This window comes from Sciurus vulgaris (genome assembly GCF_902686455.1).
Source record: "Sciurus vulgaris genome assembly, chromosome: 16".
NCBI classification, from domain to species: Eukaryota; Metazoa; Chordata; class Mammalia; order Rodentia; family Sciuridae; genus Sciurus; species Sciurus vulgaris.
This window is the reverse complement of record NC_136477.1, coordinates 14893284-14912904: the sequence shown is the minus strand read 5'-3', so window position 1 is coordinate 14912904 and position 19621 is coordinate 14893284. Positions and strand designations below refer to the sequence as shown.

The window sequence follows — 19621 nt, the reverse complement described above, 5'->3', positions numbered from 1 at the left end:
ACCTGGGATTTCCACGCAGAGGAGCAGGGGCGACGCTGCTCCCGCCCCGCCCTAATCACACAACTCTTTTCTGGCTTGTAGAGTAAGTGAACGGAGAGCGCTCATCACCATGGCGACGGGGACAACAGCGTAGGTGGAGTTCCAGTAGTGGGGGAGGGGTAAGGCGGTGGGCAGTGGGGAGGGTTCTCTTTGGAGCTCAGCAGAGATGCCTTGGAATTCCGAATACTTGAGAAAGCCAATCTTCTCCTCCATCTGTTCCTTTTTGGCTTTGGAAAGAAGTAAAACTATTCCCATTTGCAGTTGACATGATATTGCATGAACAAAATAAGAATCCACTGAAAAAACTTGGTACCAATGAGTTCAGCAAAGTTGAAGGACATGAGATTGGTACACACATGCCAATTATATTTTTGTACACTTGCAATGAACAATCAAAAAGCGAGATTAAGAAAACAATTCCATTTATAATAGCGTCAAAAAGAATAAAATACTTGGGAATGAACAATTTCCAGCAACTTGGCCCTTCTTCCAGCTCTGAGGATGTCCTGAGCTCATTCCCACTTGAAAGTTTAGGTCTTGCTGTTCCCTCTGCAGGGGATACGCCTTCCACGTCCTTCCCATGGCTGGCTCCCTTACAGTCTTCAGAAGCCTGCTTAAATATCGCCATCTTAAAGTGGTCTTCCCTCACCACAACGACTAAACCTCTCTTTCCCCATCACTCAGGATTTTTAGTGCAAGTTACAGAAATTTATAGTCCAATCAGAGCCAATAACAACAACAACAAACAGTGGACCTTGGGAATGCAGCGACTGGCCCTGTGAGCTCAGTGGCATCTGCTGTCCCTGGAATGCTGTTGCTCCTGCAGCCACCAACTGAGCCAGTTCTCTAGCCAATTCTCTACTTCTTGCCTGTTCAGAGTCCAGGGTCCAAGGTGGGTTCACCAGTTGGCTAACCTTGTGTCACATGGCCTTGGTCTGGCTGCAAGGGAAGCTGGGAAAGTGAGTCACAGCTGCACTTTCTGTTTCTCTGTGGGAGGAAGACCCTGTGTCCCACCAAGTGTCATCCTGTGGTATTCCTCCCTCACAGGAAGCAGGTCAGGTTCTGGGGAAAACTCCGAGGCCACTTCCCACCCCTGGAATTCTCCATCAACATCCGTACTTATTTTCTTTGAGTAGTGGTTTAGGTGTTCCATAGGCACCTCCAACTTTGCAGGTCCAAAACCAAGCTTCCGTTGACTCTCCTCCATCTTCGCCTCTGCTAGTGTTCCTTGACTTGATATTTGGTCCACCATCCACCCCAGCTGTTCGTGTTAAAAGCTTAGGAGTCTCCCTTAGTTTCTCAAACGGCCAGGGCTGGGGATATAGCTCAGTTGGTAGAGTGCTTGCCTTTGCCTTGTAGGCACAAGGCCCTGGGTTCAATCCCCAACATCGCAAAAAAAAAAAAAAAAATAAAAATAAAAAAATCCACATCCAATCTAGCAAGTTTTGCCTGGCCTACCTTCAAAATTCATTCCCAGTCTGATCTTTTTGTTCTCACTTGTTACCACCAACATTCTCACTCTCACCTCCATCATTGTCACCCCTCCTCACCTGGTCTCCTTGCCTACCCTCCTATGCCCACCTTCCTTAAATCCATTCTCCACACCACAGGCTGAACTGATTATCAAAACTAAACCACACTGTATTCTTACTTAAAACCCTTCAGTGAATCTCACTGCACTTAGAATAAGATCTAAAAACCCTTTACTCACAAAACTGTTTATAATCTGCCTTCTCTGACTACCTTTGGGTTCCTCTAATAAGTTAGTTCTTACCCCAGGGCCTTTGCACTTGTTGTTACCTGTATGGGTTTTTGATATTGGCCATGGTTTGGATATGGTTTACCACCCAAAGATTCATGGGTTAGAAGCTTGGTTCCCAGTGTGGAAGTGTTAGGAGGTGGTAGAACTTTAGTGAAATTTGGTTAGGTTAGATCACTGGGGGCGTTGGTCTTGGAAGAATTAAGGTAGATCTCATGAGACCCTCATTAGTTACCAAGACAGTGAGTTGTATAGAGCAAGCCTGACCCCTGAATCATTCTCACCATATGAATTCTCTTGCACGCAGCTCTTCTCTTCTGGCTATGTTGTGACACAGCCAAGGAGGATTTCACCAGAGACTGAACAGATGGGGCCACCTAACCTTGGACTTTAAGCCTCTAAAATTGTGGATTAAATAAGCCTCTTTTCTTAAAAATACCTACCTCAGGTATTTTGTTATAGCAACAGAAAACAGACCAACACAGCATCCTTTAGGGAGGTCTTGCCTCTCAAATCTTCCTTGACTACTCAAAGGTCGCTGTTAAACTTACATTTCATTTAATATCTTCAAAACATTCCCCACTATCTGAGATTGTTTTATGTATTTATTTGTTTACTTTTTGATTTCAAATCTCTCCCCATGTGCCTAGATGAATCTAGAAGCCTTGAAAGCAAGAACCTTGCAAGTGCTGCATTCTAAGTGCCTCGCATAGTTCACGACACCTGGGACGAAGGAATTCATGGCACTGCCACGTGCTGGGTCCATTCTATTTGTCTTTCTGAGATAAATGCTCACAGGTAAAAGGAATGATTTTATTGGTAAAGTGCATGATCCAGAGCCTTTTGGTACATTCATGACGTGTGCCCACCACCTCTATTTAGTTCTAAAACATTTTCATCACTTTCACATGGAAGTCTCTCCCCATTAGCAGCCACTCCATTCCACCCACTCCTCAGCCCCTGATAACCCTGAATGTCCTTTTCATCTGTGGATTTGCCTGTTCTGGATATTTCATGTAAATGGAAACATACAATGTGTGGCTTTTTGTGTCTGGCTTCTTTAACTTAGCGTGAAGTGTTTAAGGTTCATCCATGTTGTGGCATGGATCCATGCTTCCTTCTTTTAAAAACATTTTTAAAATTTGTTTTAATTAGTTATACATGAAAGCAGAATGCATTTATGCACTTCAATATATCATACATAAATGGGGTATAATTTCTCCTTTTTCTGACTATACATGTGGTAGAATCACATTGGTCATGCATAAGGTAATAATGTCTGTTTCATTCTACTATCCTTCCTATCCCCGTTCCCCTCCCCTCCCATCACTCCCCTCTACCTAATCTAAAGTTACTCTATTCTTCCCTAGTGCACCCCCCCTTATTGTGAATTAGCATCTGCATATCAGAGAAAACATTCGGCCTTTGGTTTTTTAGAACTGGCTTATTTTGCTTAGCATGATATTCTCCAGCGCCATCCATTTAGCAGCAAATGCCATAATTTCATTCTTCTTTAAGGCTGAGTAATATTTCGCTGTGTGTATGGATCACATTTTCTTTATTCATTCATCTGTTGAAGGGCACCTCGGTTGGTTCCATAGTTTAGTTATTGTGAATTGAGCTGCTATAAATATCGATGTGGCCATGTCACTGTAGTATGCTGGTCCTTTGAGTATAAACTGAGCAGTGGGATAGCTGGGTCAAATGGTGGTTCCATTCTAAGTTTTCTGAGGAATTTCCTTACTGCTTCATTGTTTTTTATGGTTGAATAATATTCCATTTTATTTATATACCATAACTTGTTTATCCATCCAAATGGATATCCGTTGCTTGTTTATCCCCTTTGTCTGTCTTCCCCAGCAGACAGTGAGGTTCATGTGGTAGTGAGCTAACCTCTCCTATCCATCACTATGTCCCACCACCTAGCGTTCAGCATGGATAGTAGCTTGTCACAAGAACTCAACAGATACTTATTAAATGCATATATGAGTGAAGGAATGAATAAACATTTTCTTGATGAATGAATGAGAGGTGCAAAGATGAAGAAAGAATGAACAACTTTGGCTTTGTAACATCAAAGGGCCATTCAGTAACAGGGAGGAATCAAGTGGACAACCAGTGGTCAGCCATGCTGGAGGCCCATTCCCAGGAAGAGGAGACAGGTGAACTTCAGTGATGGAATCTTATGTGTTTAGCATAGTGATCACTTGCCAGAACCAATGGCTCAGACCATCTTCATGAGGGTCAGGATAATGTCGGGTCACTATTCTGGGTTCACATTCTAATTCTGATTCTTACTGTCTGTGTGAGCCTGGGCAATTCTCTTAACCACTGTGCTGCGTTTTCTCATCTATCAGCTAGGATAATGGACACGAGTTAGCATGAGTGAAGCATCTGGCACCAGGGCTGCCACAAGGCAAGCATCCTGCAGGTGCTTCGTTTTCATTTTTATTGGTTGGATGGACAGGTAAGTGAGCTATTCCAGAACAACGTGGTGCAGGGAGGGTTTTCCCAGAGACAGCTCATGTGAGATAGTGATCCCCACTCAGCCATTGAACTTGTCGGGGTTCCTCTAGATATTATTGGGTTAGTTGGCTGCCTGTTGTTCTGAGCACCTCTGTCAGGAATACGTTGTACCAGCCTACCCAGAGACACCTAAGTTAGCTTTCTTGTGCCAGGCCTACACAGGAGGACTTTCACTTCCAGATGACTCTGGTGAAATTCATTAGGCCTATAGGTAAGGGTGCGTTCTCTGCCATTTTGAATGGTATTGGTTCAACCCACTTTCAGTACATATGCTCTCATCTGAGCATTGAAGTGGGTACGGACCATTGCTGAATCTTGCCAACTTCTCAATTTCACCCCTGACCCTGACCTTGACTCTGTATCAACTCCCAGAACTCAGCTCGTGTTCCTGGCTTTGGGGGCCCATTTTAGACACTTCTCTAGCCTGACATGTGTTCCTGAATTTGAGGCACAGGTGAACTGTCTTCTACTCTATTTTGAAAGCCTACTGGTCACTCCTGGGTCTACAGGTATCCGGAAGGAACCTTTGAACACAAGACTGAGATTAGCTCTGAGTCTTCAGGAGATCAGTGATCAAAAATGGTGACATTTGAAAAAGGCTGCAGAAACATGATGCGGTCAGTCCTCTGTGATCTGTGGATTCTACATCTGTGGACTCAATCAGTCACAGGTGAACGTCCAGGGGAAAATTTCATCTGCACTGAACACGTACAAACTTTTTTCCTTTTTGTTTCCAAATAACACAGTATGTCAACTATTTAGGAGACATCTACCTTGTATTTAGTATTTTAGGTCATCTAGAGATGATTTAAAGTATATGGGAGGATGTGGGGAGGGCCTATGCAGATACCATGTCGGTTTACATAAGGAACCTGAGCACCTGATGATTTTGGTACCTGGATCTTAGAGCCAATCTCCATAGATATGGAGGGAGCCACATAAACCCAAGGCCTTGGAAAATGTCTCATTATTTTTCAAGCCCAAATTCCTTTCTTAAGCCAACAAAGTACTTTTTACTATGAAAGTAATGCATATACATGTTGTAAAATGTGTAAAATACAGAAAAACATAATAAAGGAAATAAGAATTATTTTAAACTGTATTGTCCAGAGATTCCTATTCTAAACACGTTCATTTAATTCCAACCATTTCCCTGTGCCTCTCTCTTTGTGTGTGTGTGTGTGTGTGTGTGTGTGTGTGTATGTGTGTGCATTTATAGCTGTACACATCTCCCTTCTCTCAACATACTGAAGCCTAAATATTTTAAACTCAGGCCAATGGGGAATCATATTAGCCCTCTGATTTTATAATAAAGGACGCTTTTTGGAAATTCTTGCAGTTGTCTTTGTTGGGGCTAAACCTGTTCTACAGAATGACTCACGGAAAGTGGGGAACCGAGTTCTGTCCTGGGATGAATTTTGGGAAAGATGAGGAAGGAGAACCTTCTAAAACTTCTAGCTATGCTTTTCTTTCTTTCTTTTGGTATTACATGGAGATGCCCTTCGTTCTGAAATCTTGGCAGGTAATTATCAGAGACCCCTTTTTAGGTTCCCCGATGTCTTCCCTTCTGGGGCGCGAGGTTCTACTTTTAGTAGGTGCCCCCCTTTCTCTTGGAGATAATCACATCAGTTGGTCTCTCGTTCCAGGGGGATGTGACCTAGAATCCGTCCTGTCTTTGAGAAATGAGGTCGCTTTCCTGGTGGAGGTGTCAGGAGATGGTGGGAAGCCCCAGGCTGTGAAGGGAGGTTCTTCCTGGTCACCTCCTGCAGGGGGTGAGTGACCAGGACAGGTCCTCATGTCTGTAACGCCATCAACCCACTGAAGTACTCTGGCAAATGTCCTTTTCCAATTGGCAAATCCCATGGGGTCTTTTTGGTCCCATTCCACTTGACCTGTAAGTAGCATTTGAGATGGAGGAGCCCCTGAGACTTGAATCCCCTCCCCTGTGCCCTGTCACACCTTTTCTTTCCACCTCTATGCTGTCTTCCACTAGCTGGTCATTTGCCACTGGTGCCTCAGATACAGTGTCCTTTAGGTGAGATGGCCCATCCTGATGATCCCACACAACGCCCAGCTCCCGGTCTTCACTTCCTGGGCAGTCTTCTCCCCCATCATTCTGTTTCATTTTTTTAAACATAAAATGGATTTAATTTTTAGAAACTGACCACGGTAATTGTACATGTTTGCGGGCACAGTGTGCTACACATGTATGTTATGCAGCTTCAGAATTGGGCAATTAGCATACCCATTGTCTCACTCACTCACCACCCTGTGTTTGTGGAGGCCATTTGAAATACCTCTTCTAATGATTTTGAAATATGCATCACATAGCTGCCAACTCTGGCCATGCGACTGTGTAACGAACTCCAGGGCTTATTTATCCTCTCTGATCTTGACTTTGTATCCCCGTTGACCAGTCTCTTCTCATCTCTTTCTCCCCGCAACCTCCCCATCCTCTGGTAACCTCTATTCTGGTCTCTGTTTCTATGTGAACAGCTCTTCCAGATTCCACATAGGAGTGAGATCATGTGGTCTTGGTCTTTCTGTGCCTGACTTATTCCCCGGGGACTTCAAACCCATAGGAACCAGCACATGAGATGGGATGCCAGTTCTGAGATTAGGAGAGATCATGGTTTCTCTTGTTCACTCTTTGTTGTTCTTTTTCTTGCTCAATCTGAAGGAAGTCAGTCGCCTTGTTGTGAGCTGCCCTATGAAGATCCGCATGTGGCCAGGAACTGAGGGCAGCCTCTGGCTAACAGCCAGTGAGGACCTAAGCCTCCAGCCTAGTAACCCTTGAGAAACCGAATCCTCCAGCATCCGTATGAGTGAGCTTGGAGGCAAAGCCTTCCACAGTCTACCCTTGAGATGAAACAGTGACCCCAGCTGACATGTTATCTGAAGCCTGGGGAGAGACTTCCAAGCCAGAGGACCCAGCTAAGCCATGTCCAGACTCCTGACTCGGGGGAACCTGTACTCTGCAATCAGTATGTGGTAAGCTGCTAAGTTTGGGATCATCTGTTATGCAGCAGTAACTAATTCATGCAACAGGTTTCCACCCTCCATTTACTTCTTATTCCTCACTTTTCCCCTTGGAAAATCTCACCCCCATTAGTGGACTTGGGTATTTCTTTTAGGTTAGGAAGACTGTGGCTTTAAGACCCAGTGCGTGGTTCAATGAGGTGAGCTTCAAGTTTAGAAGAGCATCCAAATTTCTTACCTTGAGCTACTGAAATCCAGTTTCTCTCACCTGGTGCCTGTCCATCTTCCTTCCCAATTTGCCACCCTCTCTGTCTGAGGATTGTTAAGAACCAGCCATGGCAGTTTTCTGGTTTAGATGTGGTTTGTCCCTAAGGTTCAAATGTTGGAGACTTGGTCCTCAGTGCCATGAGGTTGAGGTGGTGGGACTTTAAGAGACAGGGACCAGTGTGAAGTAATTAGGTCACTGGGGCACTGCCTTCAGAAAGGATCAATGTAGTTCTGTGGAACCCCAGCTAGTGTCTTTAAGAGGGGGCTTGTTTAAAAGAGCAAGCCTGGCCCCTCCTCATTCTCTCTCTGGCTTTCTGTCTTGCCATGTCACCTCTCCCTCTTATGTGCTGTTCCACCATGATGCCATCTGCCATGATGTCACACAACCAAAGCAGCTCTTACCAGAGTCTGAGTCAAAGGGGCTACCTGATCTTGGATTTTCAGCCTCTAAAACTGTGAACGAGATAAACCTTTTCTTTATAAAGTACCCAGCCTGAGGTATTTCATTATAGTAAATAGAAAATGGGCTAAAATACTCACCAAGCTTGCATCTCACGGTATTTGAAGTTTCTTTCCCCCACCAACCCCAAAATGTTTTCCTTCTTTGGAATGTTCTTATCCTGAATTTCCATATGGCTTATTCCCTCTGAACTTTAAGGTCTCCTCTCAAATATTATCTTCTAAAGGGACCTTCCTCCACTGACTGGTCTGAAATCTCATACATCATGATGTGCTACATCCTTAAGGAACCTCAGTAATCATAGGTTTACCATTCTCTTGCTTCTCTCTCTAGAATGTCAGCTTCTTGATGGGTATTTTATGTCTTATGACTGAATCCACAGCCCAGTTCCTGGCACAGAGGCAGCCCTTATACTTATTTGTATAATGACTTAATGATGGTGACCCTCCCATGTGAGGGCATAGTCCTCATGTGGACCAACTGAGGACTTTCTGATACTTCTGCCATGGGTGCTCCCTTCTGTCTGTTCAGTCTCCAAGCAGTCTTCCTATTTGGGGGGGGGGTGACCCCGATTAGGTGGGAGGCAGGACTGACAAAGACTTCACCCACACTGTGGCTTGAATTGTCCCTTCTGAAAAGGTATTTTGAAGTCCTACCCTCTGGCACCTGTGAATGTGACCTTATTTGGAAATAAGGTCATTGCAGATGTAATTAGTTAAGATGAGGTCATATTGGAGTAGGATGAGCCCTAATCCAGTATGACTGGTGTTCCTTTGCCAAGATGTGTGTGAGAGGACACAGATGTACAGGTGGAATGTCCCGGGAAGACATGATTGACAAAGGAATGGAATCAGGGTGTCTGAGAGGTGTCTGTCCTCCCTTGTTCACAGTGGCGTTATTCACAGTAGCCAAGACAGGGAAGCGACCTGGATGTCCATCAGTGGGTGAATGAGCAGAGAAGACATGCTACATATACCCAAGGGATTACTATTCAGCCTTGAAAAACAACAACAACAACAAAAATCCTGTCATCCTTGCAACATGGGTGAACCTGGAGGACGTTGTGTTACGTGCCACAAGTCAGGCACGGGCAGATGAGATACTGGCTGACTTCATCTTTATGTGGAACCTGAAAAAGTCAGACTCATAGAGAATCAAGTGGTGCTGACCACGACAGGGGAACGGGAGACTCTGGGACATGTTGGTGAAAGCACTCAAAATTTTAGTCCAGAGGAACAAGTTCACAAGTTACATTGTCCAACAAAATCATAGAGTTAATGACAATATATTGCATACTTCAAAATGACTAAGAGGGTAGGTTTTAAGTGTTCTCACCACAAAAAAATGACATGTGAGGTAATGCATATTTTCAATAACTTGACTTAGTTACCAGACAATGTGTTATACATGTATCAAAACATTGTATGGTGTCTCATAAGTATATAGTTATCCCTCATTATCTGTATAGGAATATCTCCAAGAATCCCTTAGATACCAAAATTTGAGAATGCCCTTATATAAGATGCATAGTTTTGCATATAACCTACCATAGATTTTCAATCATCTCTAGATGACTTATAATTTCTTATACAGGTAAATGCTATATAAATAGTTGTTATGTGGTATCATTCAGGGAATAATGACAGGAAAGAAAGTCTGTAGTGCAGAACAGCCAAAATATAAGCAATAATATAATATTTTAGTATTGTTATCTCTTAGCATGGTCATCTTAATTTGTTTTATTTTTAGTTGTGTTTTATTTTAAATATGTACTTATTTTTTTATTTGTTGTAATTAGTTATACATGACAATAGAATGCATTTTGACACATCATATATAAATGGAGTATAACATCTCATTCTTCTGGTTGTACAAGATGGAGTTTCACTGTGCCATTCAGGCTAGTCTTGGACTCCTGGGTTCAAGTGATCCTCCTGCCTCAGCCTCCTACATAGCTAGCACTAAAGGCACACACCACCATACCTGGCTTAAGTTTTTTATTTTAAAATTTATTTTAATCTTATTAGCTATTTTAATTAGTTTATAAAAATTGACACAGCATTGAGTGTACTCACCAAAAAAATAGCATTTTAAATATGTGGTTGATTGAATCTGCAGATGCAGAACCTGCAGGTATGGAATCCATGGACACAGAGGACTGAGTGCATACAGTTTTTATTTCTCAATCACAAAACAAATAAGCAGAGGATGTGAGGAGTGGAGTGAGTGTAGGATGGAGGATCTATAGACCAAGGAATCCAAGAATTCCTGGACCACCAGAAGCTGGAAGATGCAAAGGAGGATCCTCCCAGGGATCCTTTGGAGGTAGCACAGACTTGCTAACACCCCCATTTTCTATTTCCTGCCTCCAGAACGATGAGAATAAATTCCTGTTGCTGTTAGCTAGCCAGATTGCAGTCATTTGTTATGGTGGCCTTAGGAGGTGCTTCCATTAATAATGGTATCTGCCCCTTTAGTCTGGGGCCCCCTACCTACACCTGCTCCCTCTCCATGTGGAGTTCCCTATTATCTATGCCCAGCCATTTTCTCTCCTGATTGTCTGAAGCTCATCTTAAAATTTCCTGGTTTCCCACCTTAGGCTAAGCTTACCAGATCTCCTGAGGCAGGGAATCCATCAATATGGTCCACAAAGATCTGTCTCCTGGAATACAGAGCAGGTGCAAGAAAAACGGGGAGTGAACTTGAGGGTCAAACCAGAGAATAAAGGATCTTAGTCCGTCTGTCTGTACTCTCTCTGCATAACCAAACCCAGAGCCTTGCACCTACAACAGAAGTGCTCAATCACGGAGGCACATTCTCTGTCCTCTCTTAATGGATTGAGAAAGTGAGTGTGTGTCTTAAAATACAATGCACTCTCCATACCCTTGGGTTCTGCATCTGCAGATTCAATCAACTTGAGGTGGGAACAATCAAAACCCAAAGCAAAACAGAACAAACCCTCTGAGGTATGCCTGCATAGTTAAAAATGGAATACTATGCAGCCACAAAAGAATGAAATCCTGTCATTTGCAACAACCTGGAGGAGGCTGGAGGGTGTGAAGTGAAATAAATCAGGAACAGGGAGACAAATGCTGCATGGTCTTTATCATATGCAGAATCTAAACCAGTTGAGCTTGAAGAGGTGGAGAGTAGAAAGGAGGCTACCAGGGGCTGGGTGATTAGTGGGAAGGGACAAAAGGGAGATGTTAGTTGAAGTATATATGATTACAGTCTGATAAGAGGAATGCATTTCAAGAGATCTGTTGTGTGAGGTAATGCATTGGTAACTTAGCTAGCTTTAATGTAAATGCAATCGGCCCTCCATATCCACGGGTTAAACCAACTCTGGATAGAAAATATTTCAAAAAAATTGCATCATGCACAGAACTATTCCTGGTTATTATTCCCTAAACAATACAGCACAACAGTCACATCATTTGCATTCTATCAGGGATTCCAAGCCATCTGGAGATGGTTCAAAGTCTATGGGAGGATGCACCTAGATCCATGCAAATCCTTTGCCATTTTTTATAAGGGACTCCAGCATCTGCGGGTCTTGGTGTCTACAGGGTCCTGGAACCAGTCCTTCAGATGCCCAGGGATGACTGTAATTACTGAAAACCTGCTCTGTGTCAGGCACAGAGCTAAGAATGAGAATAAGAGGGTGATGAGACAGTCCCTCGCCTTCTGGAGCTTCTCACCGGGGAGATAGGGGATGGAGGACCAAAGAACCCTTCAGGATCTCGTCAGGTAGACAGCTGCTCAAGGTGCAAGGAGTCCCCGTTGTCATCATCATCACCGTCATCGGCAGGATAACACACTCACCAGATGTGATGATTCTAATCTTTTTATTGTGGTAAAATGGGCTTAGCATGAGATTTACCATTTCAACCATTCCAAAGGCGACAGTTCAAAGCATTAAACACAGTCGCACTGTTGTACGGACATCACTACTGCCCACCTTCCCCAGCCAACCTCTACCCATCCATCAACAACTCCCTGTTCTCCCTCTACCCGACAGTCCCTGGGAACCCCTGTTCTTTCTGTCTTTATTTTGAATCTTCAAGTAGCCTCAATGAGCAGAGTCCTACAATGTTTGTTCTTTTGTGTCTGGCTGATTTCACTTGGCCTACTGTCCTCCTCGGTGACTTCCTCCTCTTCCTTCATCCTCTCTTGCATCCAGCTCCTCCTCTTCTCATTTCTCTTCCTCCTCTTCCTCCATCTCAGGGTCAGATCCACTGAGAGGGTATGGGGCTAGGGTTGGGCTGGGGTGCAGGCGGAGGTGGGCCTGGCTCTTAGCTGGAGTTCAGAGTTCAGTGTGAGGGGAAGTGGATACTCGGTAATGTGTCCTTTGCAGGGGTCCATGAAGACCACCAACATGCAAGTGGATGAACAGCCACCTTCTCTGTGATGGCTGAGAGTCCAGGTACCACCTCAAGTTTCATCCATGTTGTAGCATGTAGGCATGAGATCTCATTTTAACCTAGGAAACATGATCTCCTCCAGCAAACAACCCATCAACATTTGTAATGGTGATTATAAAACACCATTAAAGATTTGGATAATTTTTTGGTTTGTTTTTGTACCTTATGCTTTTAAAGATTTCTTCTACATAAACACCCTTAACTTTGATAATGAAGAAAAGTTAAAAAAAAAAAAAACAAACCTCTGCCTCTACCCCCCTCTCTCTCTTTTCTGTCAATCATATGTCTTTCTGGTGATCTCAACTCCTCAGCCTACCACTGAGGATACTGCTATTACTATACTCAACTTCTTTCCTTTTTGACGCAAAGTTTTATCTTTGTTCACACTTAAGTAACATGATTCAATTATTTATATCAATGCTGAGGTCTGCAATTTAAAAATTGCTATTTATTTTTAAATCGAAAAGCAAAATTGCATATGTTTATCATATACAACGCAATGTTTGAAGTGTATGTACATTGTGGAATGACCAAATCTAACTAATTAACATATGCATTTCCTCACATTGTTATTTTGGTGGAGAGCCCCTATTACATTCATTATCTTAGCATTTTTCAAGAATACAACATATTATATAAGACCTATAGTAGTCACTTGGTACAATAGGTCTCTGAATTTATTCCTGTCCAATTGAAAATTTGCATCCTTTTCTACTCTCTCCCTGCCCCTGACCACTCCAGCCATTCGTGAACAGCATTCTACTCTCAATTCCTATGAGATCAACTATTTGAGCTTCTGTATATTAGCGAGGTCATGTAGTATTTGTTGTTCTGGGTCTAGCTTATCAAATTTAGGATAACATCCTCCAAATTCACCCATGTTGTTACAAATGACAGAATTTTCTTCTTCTTAGAGGATGAACAGTATCCTGTAGTGACAGTGCAGGTGTATCTCGTGTATATTGGGGGTTTGGTCTCAGGCCACTGTAATAAAGCAAATGTCACAATAAAGTACTCATATGAATTTTTTGGTTTCCCAGTGCACATAAAAGTTAGGCTTACACTGTACTGTTGTCTTTTAAGTGTGTATTGTGTCTAAGAAAGCAAGGTACCTACCTTAATTAAAGGCTACTTCATGGTAACAGTGCTAATGATCATCCAAGTGTTGGAAAAATGATGCCGATGGATTTGCAGGACACAGGTTGCCCTAAACCTTCACTTTGTAAGAAATGTAATATCTATGAAGTTCAATGAAGCACAACTCAATAAGACAAGGGATGTTTGTACCTTACTTCTGATTGCCTGTTACCTTTTCTGCTTACTCTTGTGAATACTGGTCTGCAGGGAAGTCTCAGCTGCGAATGGCACAAACTGGGGAATTTGAGGGGAGTTTGACAAAGGTGTGGTAGGGACTTTGGAAATGATGCAGAATGGGGTGCAGTCATCTGGAGCTGGTGGCACCTGGGAGTGGTGAGGGAATCTTCACTGTGGACCCTGGAGAGTGCAGCCTGCCCATGCACAATCTTCTGGAGCATGCAGGAAAGGAACCCGAGGAATAAATACTCCAGCCCCACTTTCCTCCATTCCTCCGACTTCTGCAGGGGCTTCTCATGGCTTGAACCCAGCCAGAAGCCAGGGGACAAGGGAGTGTGTTGGTGTGGTCCGTGAAGGCCATTGTAGCTGGGCACCAACTGAGGGGAGGATGGCTGGAGTGTCCCTGGAGGCCACGTGGAAGGTCTCCAGCACTATGTGAAGACCCGCCCTGAGGTGGGTCCAGCCTTCCTCCCTGACTCAGTACCATGTTGGGCACAAAGTAAGTGTTAATATATTTTGGGTAATCTTGAGGGAAGGAGACACACTTTAAAACAATTTTGTGTGACTTCCTCATGTATGACGGGGTGTTTGGATACAGTCTTTCTTTCATATCCAAAGGGGATTGGTTCCAGAAACCCCCGGTGGACACCAAAATGCAAGGATGGTCCTGTATGTAAATGGTATAGTATTTGCTTAGAACCTACCCACATCTTCCCCCTGTGCTTTGAATCATCTCTGGATGACTTTGAATACTCACTATAATGTAAATGCTGTGTATGTAGCTGTCACCCTGTGTTGTTTAGGGAATAATGACAAGGAAAGATGTCTGCACCTGTTCAGTACAGATGCAGGTTTTTTTTTTTTCCCCCCAAATGTCTTCTATCTGAGGTTGGTTGAACCCTCAGATATGGAGGCTGGCTGTATAAACTTTGTGCAATGAATAAATCTAGCTGAGGAAGCTGGGCGTGGTAGCGCACACCTGAAATCCCAGGGGCTGGGGAGGCTGAGGCAGGAGGATCATGAGTTCAAAGCCAGTCTCAGCAACTTAGTGAGACCCTAAGCAACCTAGTGAGACCCAGTTTAAAACTAAAAAGTAAAAAAGGACTGGGGATGTTGCTCAATGGTTAAGCAACCATGGATTCAATCCCCAGTACCAAAAACAACAACAACAAAAAAACTAGCTTAGTAAAAAATGTATTACTCACATAACATTATTTTTGTTGTGCAAGAACTTCATACTCACTCTCTTTACATTTGTCAAAAATATAACACATCATCATTAGCAAAGGTCACCTGACTGTACAACAGAGCTCCTGTGGTGTCTCCCCCATCTCCCTGAGTTATGGATGCATTGGCCAACATTTCTCCAACTCCCTGCCCCAGCTCTGGGTTACCACATCCTGCTTTCTACTTCTGTCACTTCAACTCTTTTAGATTCTGTATGTGGGTGAGATCACGTGGTATTTGTCCATCTGCGTCTGTCTTCTTGCTCTTAATGTCTTGTCTTCCGAGCTCATCCATGTTGGTGCTAATGGCCAATTTCATTATTTATAGCTGACAGACTGATTTTTTATAAAAAAATGTCAAATATACATGATGTAAGCTGTTCAAAAGTAGACAATTCAGGGACAGTTTGTACATTCATGATGTTGTGCAACCACAACCTCTATCTAGTTCCAGAACATTCCATCACCCCAAAAGAAAACCCTGTCTCCATTAGCTGCCACTCTCCTTCCCTCCCACCTCCAGTCCCTGGCAAACACTAATTTGCTTTCTGTCTTTATGAATTTACGTTCTGAATATTTTATATAATTATAAATGGAGACAGAATTTAGGGGGTTACTTAGCCTTTTATCTCTGACTTGTCCTTTTCTTCTTCCCTGAAAGTCTGCTTCTGTTTTCAGATACTTCACTTGCATATCAGGCCACTCTGGTCATGGCAGGGTGGGTGGAAATCAAGAGAGGGAGGCCTGGCCCTCCTTTACTCTCCTCTGTTCCCTCTGGGGCCCTGGGAATGGTGGGGAAGCTGCAAGCCTGTAATGAGACCCCCTTCTCCCTTAATGACTCTGGGGGCTTCGGGGATGCCGCAGGCCAGCTCTGTCCTAATTAATTGATAGACAGTGTTTCCCACAGAGGAATTAGCCTCGATTCTTCAGTCTCAGGCTTCTCTTGGCTGAGCCCGTGTTCAGGCTCCACCTTGCAGCCAAGGAAGTCATCTGGGATAGCTGGGGATGCTCCATCGGAGCTGGGCCAGAGCTGGAGCAGCTGGTCAGAGTGGACCTGGGGTGGCTGGAGCTTTCAGGCTCACAGACGGGCTCAAGTCCTGGCCCCATCCTGTGACCTGCCACTTAACATCTTTGAGCCCCCCTCTGTTTTTGTAAAAGGAAGCCAGTATCTTTTACCTGTTGAGAGAACAAGAGATTCATAGGGCACAGGTAAGAGTGAGGTACTTGCTTTGTGCAAAATGTCAGGGTGCATCCCTGTACTGAGCAATTAGCTAAATAATACTCCAGTGTGAGCAGTTAAAAAAAAAAAAAACCATGAATTAATGCAAACCCCCCCATCATGAACAGGATATCAAAATGTTAAAGGCAGAATCAGTAATAGTGTCCAGCCAAGTCGCAGGGGCAGAAGGAAAAATCAGGAATTCCAAGCTTGCCTTTATTTAACATGTCAATGTTTTGTTCATTGTGACTTTTTTCTATATTAATTTTGATACATCGACTAATACTGAATATGCTAGAGATGATGTCTTTGGTAAACACAGACCTCCTGTGTTTGCAATACATGAAAATATGGCATTGAAATTTAATTTATCTTAAATCTTGATTTTTTGGGCACTCCCTGCCTTTCGTCTTATTGAGGTGAAATTCATATCACAGAAAACACATCATTTCAAAGAATATGATTCATTGGCACTTAGTACAAGTCACAATGTTGGCTGGTGTAGAGGTGCACACCTGTAATCCCTGAAGCTCTTGGAGGCTGAGGCAGGAGGATCACAAGTTCAAGGCTAGCCTGAGTGACTTAGTGAGACCCTGTCTCAAAATAAAAAATAAAAAGGGCTGAGGATGGAGGTCAGTGGTAAAGTGCCCCTGTGTTCAATGCCCAGTACTGGAAAAAATTCACAATGTTGTTTAACTGTCACTCTGAACACTTTCATCACCTGGAGGACACCTGTCCCCTTGGGCAGTCACTTCATGTCCCCTCCCCAGCCCGGCAACTTCCAATCTCCTTTTCATCTCCATGGATTGACCTTTGCTGGACATTTCATATAAACAGAATCATGTACTGTTTGTCTTGTTTCTATCTTTTTTCACTGAGTGTACTTTGTTGTAAGGTATGTATTTTTTATTGTTTTAATTTAACTTTGTTTCAAATGACAAATTTGTGTGCTTTCATTCTGCATAAAATGGTGTTTTGAAATTTATGTATGCATTGTGGAATAGCTAAATAAATAATTAATATATGCATTACCTCACAAAATTGTCATTTTTGTTGTGAGTACACTTAAAGTGTCTTCTTTATCAGCATTTTTCAAGCATGCAATACATTGTTATTTATTATAGTCACCATGTTGTATACTAGATGTCTTGAACTCACATCATTTACCTAAATGAAATCTTTTGGCACCTTTTAACCGACATCCTAACTTCCCCTTCCCTGGTACCCCTATTCTACTCTCTGCTTCAATGAGTTGGACTTTCTAATATTCCACATATGAGTGGAATATGTGGTGTTTAATTTTTCTGTGCCTGGTTTATTGTACCTCACCTGCATCCTCCAGGTTCATCCTGTTGTCTAAGGATGGGTTTTTTTTTCCTGAGTAGTATATCATGTGCGTTTATATATAAATAGTACATATTCTTCACCGTCTGCCTGTTGATGATCCTCGGGTTGCTTCCTTTTCTTGGCTATTGTGAATAACACTTCAGTGAGGCTTCAATGAATGTGCAGCTGCAGAGATGGCTTTGACGTGCTTTGTGCCTGGCTTCTGTCACTGAGCACAATGTTTCCTGAATTTCCTCTGGATATATACTCAGTGGTGGAAGTGTCCGGCATGTGATAATTCTCTTTGCCTTTTCGAGGAATCTCCACACTCTCTTCCATAATGGATTCCCACCAGCAGGGCACAAGGGTTCGCTTTTGTCCACACCTTTCCAAGCACTTGGTACCTTTGTCTTTGATGACAGCTCATTCCAACAGGCACAGGGGAGAAATGTCATGGTGGTTGATTTGCGGTTCCCGAATGACCAGCGATGGTGAGCATTCTTTCACGAACCCGTTGATCATGTGTATTTATATGTGCGTTGAGAAATGTCTTTTAAAGTCCATTGCCAATTTTTACTGGGTGGTTTGTTTTTTGAGCACAGTGGGAGGTTTATCTGTTGTGACATGAGATCAGTGCTGTCCCCACACGTTTTCCGGCTGGCACCTTGCACTCCCTAGAGTTCTAGAGAATCACAGCAAATAACTTTATGAATCCCTTCCGTGGTGCCTCTTTTAACCCTTTTTACAGCTGGGTAGGGTAATTCCTATCACTCCCATTGGACAGATGAGGAAACTGAGGCTTGAAGGAATTAACCTGCCACAAGCTTACAAAGCTTAAAGATCAGGGGACTGCAAGGTCAAAGCAACTTTAACAATAGTACTATGACAGGTGCCTTCCTCACTGTGGTGACACATGCACTGTGGTGCAAACGCAGTGGTGAATGACAATTTCTAGTATCTAAGCATGAATCAAGGAGGTGGCACCAAGATTTACGAGGAGTCACTAATTATCACATGCTCACAGTTAAAAAAAATCCAGGGGCACTTAACCAGTGAGCCACATTCCCAGCCCTTTTTATTTGTTATTTTGAGACAGGGTCTCACTAAGTTGCTTAGGGCCTTGCTAAGTTGCTGAGGCTGGCCTTGAACTTATGCCTCAGTCTCCCAAGCTACTGGGATTACAGGCGTGTGCCATCACACCTGGCAGAATGTTTTTTTTTTTTTTTTTTTAATTGTGGTAAAATATACATAATGAAATCTACCATTTTTACATGTTATTACATATACAATTCAGTAGCATTAAGTATATTAACATTTATTGGGCAATTATCATCATCAGCATCTATCTCCAGAAATTTTACATCTCCCCAAACTGAAATTCTGAATCCTTTAAGCAGTAACTCCCCACTCCTCTCTCTTCCAGCCTCTAGAAACCCCTATTCTACTTTATGTCTCTGAATAACTATTTGAGGTACCACATATGAGTAGAATCATATAGTATTTGTCTGACTCACTTCACTTAGTATAATGTCTTAGTATAAAGTGTGTCTATGTTGTTGTATTAGAATTTCCTTCCTTTTTAAGGCTGAATAATATTTCATTGTAGGTAGATTCCACATTATATTTATCTATTCATCTCTAGGTGGAGATTTGGGTTATTTCCACATTTTGGATATTATGAAAAATGCTAATGTGAACATTGGTCTCCAAATACTTGTTCAAGAACCTGCTTATAGCTCTTACGGGTAAATACCCAGAAGTGGAATTTGGATCATAAGGTAGTTCTAAGTTAAATCTTTATTTTATGGTACTGGGGTTGAACCCAGGGCCTTGCACAAGCTGGGATATGGATTTCCCTGACAGCTAAATGATGTTCAACATTTTCATCTATTTGTTGGCTATTTGTACTTCTTGTAAGAACTGTCTTTTCAGATAATTTGCCTATTCTTAAATTGGCTCACTTATAGTTGTTGTTTAATTTATTTTTTGGGGTGCTGGGATAGAACCCAGAGCCTAAGCGCTCTACCACTGAGCTACCTCCCAAGCCCTGTTGTTAAGTTTGTTGAGTCCTTATGTATTCTG

General features: G+C 42.9%; 1 protein-coding gene across 1 annotated transcript in view; it reads left to right on the top strand.

The window, feature by feature from the left end:
* The window catches only part of SLC1A6 (solute carrier family 1 member 6), a 53789-nt gene that overhangs the window by 7499 nt on the left and 26669 nt on the right, over positions 1-19621 (top strand). The window lies entirely within an intron of this gene.